We start from the raw sequence: 12,618 nt of genomic DNA, 5'->3' as shown, positions 1-12,618 counted from the left end.
ATTCAGTATTGCCTCAATTATCAAGCCTGTCAGTAACTGCAGTTTGCATAAATTAAATATTGCATAAATTAAATATTACCAGTATTGCGGAAAAAGTAAATCCGAACACACACACAAGTAGGGCTTGAAGTTTTCAGGTTTTATTTTTAATCAGGTGAAGTCCCTTTAAACAAATTGAGCTGATTCTGTTTTAGAATTAAACTCAGAAAAAAGCTGTTAATTACAAAACAATCTTTGTTTTTACCTTCATATCTTGCCTGAGCCTAATTCTGGTCCTCTTAATTTTATTTCAAACAGAGCTGACAAATTACGTAATTTGTTCATTCCCGATCCTACTTTTAACTCACATTTCATTTTTGCAGTCGCCTAATTTAACGCTGTGTTTTTGTTTATTTATTTATTATTATTATTATTATTATTATTATTATTATTATTATTATTATTTATTTATTTCTTTCTTTCTTTCTTAGCAGCCGCTCTTATCCTGGGCTACTTACAGTCGTAAACAAAAATACATTTCAAGGATCACAGTACAAGTAATAATACGGTTAAGAGCAAGATAAATACAATGACTTTGGTTCTAGCAAGTACAAGTACGATTCAAGAAAAATACGATTTTCCCCACTAGTTTAACAGAGATGTCCTGAAAGATTTTTTGAAGCATAAAAATGAATACCTAGTGCGGAGTGTACAGTGATAGCAACTCCTTCGGGCGCCTGCTCTGAGTATTTCGCCAAACATACCACAAAGCATTTTGGGATATTGGAGGATACACAAAACATGTAGTTTGGTATTACAGCGTCCACACTTCTGATATACCGCACTACCTGATGCGATCTAATTAGAACCGGACTCGAGACTACCTCCTGAGGTGGTCTCGAGTACGATATTAAATGCTGCGTAGTGTGGACGCAAACCGTATTTAGCACTTTTAAGCCGGCTTAAACGCAACTAATACGGTTTAAAGGCATAGTGTGGACAGGGCCTTTGTTTTACATTCAATGGAGTTCATATTAGAGTGAAGCTATGGTCGCATTGCTGAGTAAGGAGTAACCATAAAACAAGGCACATGCTAATAGTATGTAGTTTTTAAATCAATACAACTGTAGCAGCACCATAAGATAACAAATTGTTGTGCTGTGAGTTGAATCTTAATGGAAACATTTAATAAAAAATTACATTTAACCAATCTCGGACATAACATGTAAAAAGGAATATCAGAGTGTCCCCTTATATTTATAGAAATTGACTTGGAAAGCATCTTCACTGTTACCATGAAGAATACCTAACATGAAAATGATGACTGTCATAAGAATGCAAAGCATGGCGCTTCTTAAATAATCTGTCAAAGACGTCTGACAAGGCAAGCTGTGGCTTTCAATTTAATATATTAAAAAATAAAGTAACAACCACTTTTCTAGGGTGAGCTCAAGCAAACCAACCTTTGCTAAACCCTTTGAAGGACCGAGTGTTTTTCAGTGGGATGCTCCCCCCATGACCAGACATTTTTTGGCTGTATTTGACTCTCTTCCAATAAAAACAAAATGCACTAAAAAATGTGTTACAGTGGCATCTTGGACTTGGTGTCCTTGTTTTCAGAACATTTGTGGGAACGTTATAACGTACTTCAGAAACCATAAAGCTTCTCTCTTTTTTTCAACACTATATTTTGTATTTAGTTTAATTTCTTGAAATAAAAAACGTTAAGCATTTTCTGATTATTATCTATTTCGCTTAGTGTTTTCAAAGAGATACATGTATAACAACGTGTTATTCTATTACTTGACGGACCTTATACAATACTTCTTGAATGTTTTGTTGAAAAATATTGCTGCGGGACACAAGGTAAAAAATAACTAGCCATTGATAGGTTGCATTTCTGAAACTGCAGCTCGGCACCGTTGGTTGTGCTTGGCAGAAAAGGGCATAGCTGGAATAGGCTAGTGAGTTGGGGGTATAGCTCAGTGGTAGAGCATTTGACTGCAGATCAAGAGGTCCCCGGTTCAAATCCGAGTGCCCCCTTTTTTTCTAAATTAAAATACAAAATGCACGTTAACATTTTTTATTTCAGCTAGAAGCAAAAAATAGTGTTTCAAAGACAGCAACAAGGTACAGACAGGGTTTGAAGACGTGATCCTCAATTTACGGGACCAAACACCTTACCACTTGGCCACCGCACCCTTTACAACTGGAGAAATTAGAAGCTTGGCCTCTCTTGAGAAGGCCGCCTGGGAAGGCAATCTGGCTGGCCAGTTTAATATAAAAAAGAGTTCCTGTTTGAGCTCAAACCACAAACTTTTCGGTTAACAGTGAACGCCAAGGATGGCAACATAGTCACGGAAAATATTTAAAAAGACAACACTGGTCTCCAAATGTATTTAAAATACAAACATAAAATAGGTTGCCAGAAATATATTATCAATAGAAATTAGTAAATACTATTTTGCAAATAGTATTTTTTTTTTAATACTTGACACCATCTACCGGCTGTAGCATACACCAATTTTTTATTTATTTTTTCATAAGAATTAACTGAAAGATTCAGTATTGCCTCAATTATCAAGCCTGTCAGTAACTGCAGTTTGCATAAATTAAATATTGCATAAATTAAATATTACCAGTATTGCGGAAAAAGTAAATCCGAACACACACACAAGTAGGGCTTGAAGTTTTCAGGTTTTATTTTTAATCAGGTGAAGTCCCTTTAAACAAATTGAGCTGACTCTGTTTTAGAATTAAACTCAGAAAAAGCTGTTAATTACAAAACAATCTTTGTTTTTACCTTCATATCTTGCCTGAGCCTAATTCTGGTCCTCTTAATTTTATTTCAAACAGAGCTGACAAAATACGTAATTTGTTCATTCCCGATCCTATTTTTAACTCGCATTTCATTTTTGCAGTCGCCTAATTTAACGCTGTGTTTTTGTTTATTTATTTATTATTATTATTATTATTATTATTATTATTATTATTATTTATTTATTTATTTATTTATTTATTTATTTATTTATTAGCAGCCGCCCTTATCCTGGGCGACTTACAGTCGTAAACAAAAATACATTTCAAGGATCACAGTACAAGTAATAATACGGTTAAGAGCAAGATAAATACAATGACTTTGGTTCTAGCAAGTACAAGTACGATTCAAGAAAAATACGATTTTCCCCACTAGTTTAACAGAGATGTCCTGAAAGATTTTTTGAAGCATAAAAATGAATACCTAGTGCGGAGTGTACAGTGATAGCAACTCCTTTGGGCGCCTGCTCTGAGTATTTCGCCAAACATACCACAAAGCATTTTGGGATATTGGAGGATACACAAAACATGTAGTTTGGTATTACAGCATCCACACTTCTGATAAACCGCACTACCTGATGCGATCTAATTAGAACCGGACTCGAGACTACCTCCTGAGGTGGTCTCGAGTACGGTATTAAATGCTGCGTAGTGTGGACGCAAACCGTATTTAGCACTTTTAAGCCGGCTTAAACGCAACTAATACGGTTTAAAGGCATAGTGTGGACAGGGCCTTTGTTTTACATTCAATGGAGTTCATATTAGAGTGAAGCTATGGTCGCATTGCTGAGTAAGGAGTAACCATAAAACAAGGCACATGCTAATAGTATGTAGTTTTTAAATCAATACAACTGTAGCAGCACCATAAGATAACAAATTGTTGTGCTGTGAGTTGAATCTTAATGGAAACATTTAATAAAAAATTACATTTAACCAATCTCGGACATAACATGTAAAAAGGAATATCAGAGTGTCCCCTTATATTTATAGAAATTGACTTGGAAAGCATCTTCACTGTTACCATGAAGAATACGTAACATGAAAATGATGACTGTCATAAGAATGCAAAGCATGGCGCTTCTTAAATAATCTGTCAAAGACGTCTGACAAGGCAAGCTGTGGCTTTCAATTTAATATATTAAAAAATAAAGTAACAACCACTTTTCTAGGGTGAGCTCAAGCAAACCAACCTTTGCTAAACCCTTTGAAGGACCGAGTGTTTTTCAGTGGGATGCTCCCCCCATGACCAGACATTTTTTGGCTGTATTTGACTCTCTTCCAATAAAAACAAAATGCACTAAAAAATGTGTTACAGTGGCATCTTGGACTTGGTGTCCTTGTTTTCAGAACATTTGGGGGAACGTTATAACGTACTTCAGAAACCATAAAGCTTCTCTCTTTTTTTCAACACTATATTTTGTATTTAGTTTAATTTCTTGAAATAAAAAACGTTAAGCATTTTCTGATTATTATCTATTTCGCTTAGTGTTTTCAAAGAGATACATGTATAACAACGTGTTATTCTATTACTTGACGGACCTTATACAATACTTCTTGAATGTTTTGTTGAAAAATATTGCTGCGGGACACAAGGTAAAAAATAACTAGCCATTGATAGGTTGCATTTCTGAAACTGCAGCTCGGCACCGTTGATTGTGCTTGGCAGAAAAGGGCATAGCTGGAATAGGCTAGTGAGTTGGGGGTATAGCTCAGTGGTAGAGCATTTGACTGTAGATCAAGTGGTCCCCGGTTCAAATCCAAGTGCCCCCTTTTTTTCTAAATTAAAATACAAAATGCACGTTAACATTTTTTATTTCAGCTAGAAGCAAAAAATAGTGTTTCAAAGACAGCAACAAGGTACAGACAGGGTTTGAAGACGTGATCCTCAATTTACGGGACCAAACACCTTACCACTTGGCCACCGCACTCTTTACAACTGGAGAAATTAGAAGCTTGGCCTCTCTTGAGAAGGCCGCCTGGGAAGGCAATCTGGCTGGCCAGTTTAATATAAAAAAGAGTTCCTGTTTGAGCTCAAACCACAAACCTTTCGGTTAACAGTGAACACCAAGGATGGCAACATAGTCACGGAAAATATTTAAAAAGACAACAGTGGTCTCCAAATGTATTTAAAATACAAACATAAAATAGGTTGCCAGAAATATATTATCAATAGAAATTAGTAAATACTATTTTGCAAATAGTATTTTTTTTTTAATACTTGACACCATCTACCGGCTGTAGCATACACCAATTTTTTATTTATTTTTTCATAAGAATTAACTGAAAGATTCAGTATTGCCTCAATTATCAAGCCTGTCAGTAACTGCAGTTTGCATAAATTAAATATTGCATAAATTAAATATTACCAGTATTGCGGAAAAAGTAAATCCGAACACACACACAAGTAGGGCTTGAAGTTTTCAGGTTTTATTTTTAATCAGGTGAAGTCCCTTTAAACAAATTGAGCTGATTCTGTTTTATAATTAAACTCAGAAAAAGCTGTTAATTACAAAACAATCTTTGTTTTTACCTTCATATCTTGCCTGAGCCTAATTCTGATCCTCTTAATTTTATTTCAAACAGAGCTGACAAAATACGTAATTTGTTCATTCCCGATCCTACTTTTAACTCGCATTTCATTTTTGCAGTCGCCTAATTTAACGCTGTGTTTTTGTTTATTTATTTATTTATTTATTTATTAATTATTATTATTATTATTATTATTATTATTATTATTATTATTATTATTATTATTAATTATTTATTTATTTATTTATTTATTTATTTATTTCTTAGCAACCGCCCTTATCCTGGGCGTCTTACAGTCGTAAACAAAAATACATTTCAAGGATCACAGTACAAGTAATAATACGGTTAAGAGCAAGATAAATACAATGACTTTGGTTCTAGCAAGTACAAGTACGATTCAAGAAAAATACGATTTTCCCCACTAGTTTAACAGAGATGTCCTGAAAGATTTTTTGAAGCATAAAAATGAATACTTAGTGCGGAGTGTACAGTGATAGCAACTCCTTCGGGCGCCTGCTCTGAGTATTTCGCCAAACATACCACAAAGCATTTTGGGATATTGGAGGATACACAAAACATGTAGTTTGGTATTACAGCGTCCACACTTCTGAGAAACCGCACTACCTGATGCGATCTAATTAGAACCGGACTCGAGACTACCTCCTGAGGTGGTCTCGAGTACGGTATTAAATGCTGCGTAGTGTGGACGCAAACCGTATTTAGCACTTTTAAGCCGGCTTAAACGCAACTAATACGGTTTAAAGGCATAGTGTGGACAGGGCCTTTGTTTTACATTCAATGGAGTTCATATTAGAGTGAAGCTATGGTCGCATTGCTGAGTAAGGAGTAACCATAAAACAAGGCACATGCTAATAGTATGTAGTTTTTAAATCAATACAACTGTAGCAGCACCATAAGATAACAAATTGTTGTGCTGTGAGTTGAATCTTAATGGAAACATTTAATAAAAAATTACATTTAACCAATCTCGGACATAACATGTAAAAAGGAATATCAGAGTGTCCCCTTATATTTATAGAAATTGACTTGGAAAGCATCTTCACTGTTACCATGAAGAATACATAACATGAAAATGATGACTGTCATAAGAATGCAAAGCATGGCGCTTCTTAAATAATCTGTCAAAGACGTCTGACAAGGCAAGCTGTGGCTTTCAATTTAATATATTAAAAAATAAAATAACAACCACTTTTCTAGGGTGAGCTCAAGCAAACCAACCTTTGCTAAACCGTTTAAAGGACCGAGCATTTTTCAGTGGGATGCTCCCCCCATGACCAGACATTTTTTGGCTGTATTTGACTCTCTTCCAATAAAAACAAAATGCACTAAAAAATGTGTTACAGTGGCATCTTGGACTTGGTGTCCTTGTTTTCAGAACATTTTGGGGAACGTTATAACGTACTTCAGAAACCATAAAGCTTCTCTCTTTTTTTCAACACTATATTTTGTATTTAGTTTAATTTCTTGAAATAAAAAACGTTAAGCATTTTCTGATTATTATCTATTTTATCTAAAAATAACTTGCCATTGATAGGTTGCATTTCTGAAACTGCAACTCGGCACCGTTGGTTGTGCTTGGCAGAAAAGGGCATAGCTGGAGTAGGCTAATAACTCGGGGGTATAGCTCAGTGGTAGAGCATTTGACTGCAGATCAAGAGGTCCCCGGCTCAAATCCGAGTGCTCCCTTTTTTTCTAAATTAAAATACAAAATGAACGTTAACATTTTTTATTTCAGCTAGAAGCAAAAAATAGTGTTTCAAAGACAGCAACAAGGTACAGACAGGGTTTGAAGACGTGATCCTCAATTTACAGGACCAAACACCTTACCACTTGGCCACCGCACCCTTTACAACTGGAGAAATTAGAAGCTTGGCCTCTCTTGAGAAGGCCGCCTGGGAAGGCAATCTGGCTGGCCAGTTTAATATAAAAAAGAGTTCCTGTTAGAGCTCAAACCACAAACCTTTCGGTTAACAGTGAACGCCAATACGGTGTCCATTTTAGGACATCCTCAGACCTCACCCCTCCTCAAGTCAATCGTCACCCCTCCTCGAGTCAATCATCAGACATCAGACCTCACCCCTCCTCGAGTCAATCGTCAGACCTCCTCGAGTCAATCGTCAGACCTCCTCGCGTCAATCGTCACCCCTCCTCGAGTCAATCGTCAGACCTCCTCGAGTCAATCGTCAGACCTCCTCGAGTCAATCGTCACCCCTCCTCGAGTCAATCGTCAGACCTCCACGAGTCAATCCTCACCCCTCCTCGAGTCAATCGTCAGACCTCCTCGAGTCAATCGTCAGACCTCTTCAAGCCATACTATCCCCTCCCCCTTTTTACGGTTACTGGAATAGCTGGACAGAAGTTTAGCAGTGCAGTTTTACTTGCTCGAGAGACCGGTGAGTACTAGAACAATTAAAAAAAAAAAAAAAAAAAATACACAAATTAAATAGGCCTATATTAATATACGTACACAAACGTACCTTAATAGGACAGCGTGAGTTAGTGCAGTTCAATGTGTTGTACGTTAATTTGAAAATACGTTAAAGAAACTACGTATATTTTTTCACATTTTTTAATTACTTTTATAATATAGGTTGCTGGTGTTTTGCAGTGTTGAAAATCAGACGATGGAAAACCAGAACCGTATCCTTTAAATGAAAACATACACCAATAACTCTTTCTTCATAATCTTAGTGTTATAATTACATTTTATCGTAAAAGGAGTAGTTTGAACTTTGAAAACGTTTTATTTCTAACATTGTATATAATAGGGTGGGTTTATGAATTTAATCAACTAAAATCTAAGATGCATTGCTAATAATGACCAATCTTGCTATAAATTAAGCAAGCCTTTGAATACAAAAAGAGATTTAACTGTACAAAAATATATATTTTTAAATAAAATGTACTATTTTTTTCTCGCAGCCATCTAGGATTTTCTAAGTTGGCATACATGAATACATGTTTGCGTTTTATTTAATGTTTCTAATAATCTTAATTATGTATGCTTATGAGATAGTGAAGTCAAAATAAGGAGATAGTAAATCAAAATAAGGTGATACTAATTAAAAATAATGAGATAGTATGTCGAACTTATAATGTAATTTTAAAATGTATTTCTTTTTTTATTTGTGCCGGAAATGGGCTTCCATTGGCTTCCACGTTCCGTTTTTAGCGAATTAGTAATTACATATCTTTTTTTTTTCCCAGTGGAATATGGCAGACTACAATGATCAGTATGATTAGCTGAAGAACGAATTAAAAGAAGGTAGTATAAACTGTATTTAGCATTTCTAGATATTTAATGTTGCACTCATTTTAAGTTATTAGTATTGTCTGCAGTTCTGTTGCAAAAGCTAACTCTGTTTTTTAATTAAATTCATAGCACGAGCATTTTGTGGTAGCTAACTTAAGACGACTGTCGACTTGGTTTTTCAGCTCTGCACACTCCTTGCTAACAACAACGTTTTCCATTACAATCCTACATCAATAATTACATTATTGTAAACTGCACATTTGATTTAATTTGTGATTGTTGTACATATAGGAATACTGACAGACAATGGGTTTGATACACGCGTGAAAGCCCTGTTGAAAAGGACATCGCAGTCAGACGTCGTCAGTAAATGCCAAGGTAATTATGAGTCATTTCAGTCCTCTTATAAATTGTGTTAAAGCTTGAAAAGTAATATCTTAAAGGGGGCTGTATTCCTATCAGTGCAAGTTCTTACTAAAAGGAAGGTCGGGATGATTGGCTGTACTGTATGTAATTAATCCTCCGGACTGTAGATGGCAGTGCAAACAATCCAACGACAATTGTTTTACCACATTTAATAATGTTAAATATATTAAGTTGACAAATAAACCCTATGTAGCTACCAGATCACTGCTTTCTATGTGTTTTTATTGGGAAGATGGGTGTTTAATAAATTTTTATTTGGGAAGATGGCAAATAAACTATAATAAAAATAAAACTAAAAATGCAATTAGTTTTATTTTTATTATAGTTTATTTGCCATCTTCCCAAATAAAAATGTATTAAACACCCATCTTCCCAATAAAAACACATAGAAAGCAGTGATCTGGTAGCTACATAGGGTTTATTTGCCATCGTCCCTAATTAAAATGTGTCTAACCTATCTTCCTAATAGAAACCTAAAAAACAAAAAAAACTAGAAAGCATTACCTAGGCAGTGTCTCTTTGGCATCTTTCTCCAGACTCTTTTTTTAATACTCATCTTTTGTACGGATGCCAAAAATAAATATTTTCCGAACAGCTTTTTGCATGAATGTAAAACATTTTCATTGTTCGTAGTGACGACTATATGTATTGCGACCAATTCTCCCAGTCATCCAGTCATCCTTTTATTATGACCTGATGTTGTATGGGAAACGCATGAGGTGGCTCAGAGACTGGACACCTTTTTATTCTTTATAACTCACAATTATGATACGGTTTCCTTCAAAGTTAATCTGAAGATACATTAATAATAATGAATGTACAAGGGCACAATATGGAGTCACAATTTTGGGGAAACTGAATAGGTGATATTTATATACAGCTTGGAGTTCTACATAATTAAAAAAAAACAAAAAAAAACAAACCTATCCATCAAAGTGCAGACTTGGGATGTAATGCATGTAATTGCGAATTCAGAGGTTGAGAAGATCATGAACAGGTGAATTTGATTGAGTTGAATAAATAGCAATTGATAGAGGTGTGATTAACATGTCTAAACTTGATAAATACACATGGCAAATTATTTTAAAAACATTAAATACAAACGCAAATACTTGTAGTTCAAAATATTTAAATTACAAAACCAAATGCAGATACTTCAAATTTTGTTTTTAAATGTCTGGTCAGGTGTTAAACTATTACATTTACAATGTATTCCCCCTCTAAATCACAAATATTTTACAGATGCAGCAAGTGTCTTTGCAGAAATGAAAAAGGCACTACACAGCAAAAGTCTACCAATAAAAAAGAAACAATATCCTTTAAAAAAGGAAGAAAGAAAAGTACTAGAGGTTAGGGTTAGACCTATGGAGTGGAAAGGACGAACAAAAAACCGGGGGGGGAAAGTACATCAAGGTCATCATGGAAGAAGAGCCTCCCAGACTTCTGATGCAAGAGACTGATGGGTACAACGACATCATTCTAATGGCTAAAGAAGCCTTGTGGAATAATCCACAAATGAAAGAAGGAACATTCACTCTTTGCCATGCGGATGGTACTCGGTGGCCTATAGAGGATTTTGAAAAGGAACATGCAAGCCTTAGTGAGATTAAGGATGTCTGGAAAAAAAACCTTCTACATTGGACGCAGACCCATAGGTACCTAAACTTTATAATTAACAGAAAATAAGTAATTGCGCTTGTTAATTCTTCTAAATTCATTATACTAAAATGTGCATGTGGTCTCAGTAGTTTGTCCAATTTGTATATTACATATGTGCCTATCTTCGATATACAAACCAAATCCACACCTATACATTCATATGTCGTCAATTGTTATTTTTGTAGAGGCAGACAGTGACCAGAGCAGGGAGAGCTATGAGACTGAAGAAATGGTAGGGAAGACAGTAAAGATATTTTGGTACTGTTGTTTATAGGACATGGGTGTCCAATCTTGGTCCCAGAGTAGATTTTATAAGTTTGTTTAAACCAATAATTTATGAATCGGGAAAAAGTTTTCAGTTTGTCAAGCCAATGATAAGATGAATTAGGTAGTAGCGTTCAGTTGGAATGCAAATCTAAAAACACTGTGGCTCTCCAGGACTGGAGTTGTGCATCCCTGATACAAGACCTGACAGGACTACAGAATAGTCCATCGTCAGCACTACAAAGCTGTCATCGTAACATTTATACATTTATTCGAAAATTATCTTCAAGCATTGACATTACTATCTACCTTTGTGAATACATTATGATGTGGTGAGCATAATCACGTTAGGATACATTTAATATTTTGGTCCAATATAATTTTTATTCTTTATTCTAGGAAGAAGTTAGCGGTTTGGAACACTCAATTGCAGGTAAAAAAACAAACAAACAACCCCCCCCCCACTAAATAATGTACTTTTATGTATTAGTTGAATGTGGTGTGACAGATTTATTTACTGGTATATTGCAGAACAAAAAAGGAACCGCAAAACAAACTATGTGGAAGAGGCAAGTATTGCATTTCTTCAAAACACACATTTTAATCATTGTATCAAGACAACAATTATTCCATTCCTGAATAGTGCCAGCAGTGGATATTGATCTTTTAGTAATTTACCAGAAACATGAAATTTACATCTTTATTCTCATAATCATGGATATTTTCTTTTACGAACATTTCATTTATAGGTTGTGGATTGTGAAGACGTCCAATTTGGTAAGACACTTTGTACTACATTGAATATAGTGTGTGTGTGTCTAATATATATATGCATTTCTTTTGTCCAGACTTAATTGTTTTAATTTATTATTTCAGAAGATCTGACGTTTTCTGAAAGTCTCTGTGAGGTATGTTCAATGGTAGCAATATATTTGAAATTAAACATGATCTACTAATAAATACATCTTTTTAAAAAAAAATCTTATTAAAACTGAGCTTCATGTAATTTATCTTGCATATCTGCATTTCTGAATCTTCCTGTAATATCACATTATGATTTCAGTTTCATCCAGAAAGTTAATCTACTGCAATAGAGTTGTTTAAAAAAAATAAAATGTATGCTACTTCTTTGAAAGCAATAAGACTTGACTATAGAGTAGTCTGTGTGTTTGACTTTTTTGTTTCTAGATACCTTTCTCGTATTGTAACATTTAATTTGTCTTTATTAAACCACCAGATTGCTCCTGATCGACCAAAGGGAGCTGAAGCTGCTTCTGCAGTACCCAACCAGATGCTACAGCCTCAACCTTCCAGCAGTGCAACAGAACTGGATATTAATTCTCGTATGTACAGTAAATCTTCCAGAGATTTTAATTGTATGTATTGTAACATACATCAATTACTTAAACATTAAGTATAATCCATTACCTAAAGCAGGGGTGCCCAATCCTGGTCCTGGAGGGCCGATGCCCTCCTGGTTTTTGTTCAAACTGTACACTAAATTGATTAATTGGACCAATTAAGCTTCTAATAAGGGCTTGATTGGTCCAATTAAGTAATTTAGGGCACAGTTGCAACAAAAGCCAGGAGGGACATCGGCCCTCCAGGACCAGGATTGGGCACCCCTGACCTAAAGTATTCCTTTTACCTTTTATTGTTTTAGAAGCATA

At 35.0% G+C, this 12,618-nt stretch overlaps 3 non-coding genes across 3 annotated transcripts; all 3 read left to right on the top strand.

Annotated features, from left to right (window-relative positions):
- Positions 1 to 1,950: 1,950 nt before the first annotated feature.
- trnac-gca (transfer RNA cysteine (anticodon GCA)) lies at positions 1,951 to 2,022 on the top strand. The gene has a single exon. It is a non-coding gene; the product is annotated as a tRNA-Cys (tRNA).
- Positions 2,023 to 4,494: 2,472 nt separating this feature from the next.
- trnay-gua (transfer RNA tyrosine (anticodon GUA)) lies at positions 4,495 to 4,566 on the top strand. The gene has a single exon. It is a non-coding gene; the product is annotated as a tRNA-Tyr (tRNA).
- A 2,394-nt stretch (positions 4,567 to 6,960) lies between these two features.
- Positions 6,961 to 7,032, top strand: trnac-gca (transfer RNA cysteine (anticodon GCA)). The gene has a single exon. It is a non-coding gene; the product is annotated as a tRNA-Cys (tRNA).
- Positions 7,033 to 12,618: the final 5,586 nt, after the last annotated feature.

The sequence above is a fragment of the Acipenser ruthenus genome, unplaced genomic scaffold (genome assembly GCF_902713425.1).
Source record: "Acipenser ruthenus unplaced genomic scaffold, fAciRut3.2 maternal haplotype, whole genome shotgun sequence".
Classification (NCBI taxonomy): Eukaryota; Metazoa; Chordata; class Actinopteri; order Acipenseriformes; family Acipenseridae; genus Acipenser; species Acipenser ruthenus.
Note: the sequence above shows the minus strand (reverse complement) of the source record. Positions and strands in the feature narration are given on the sequence as shown.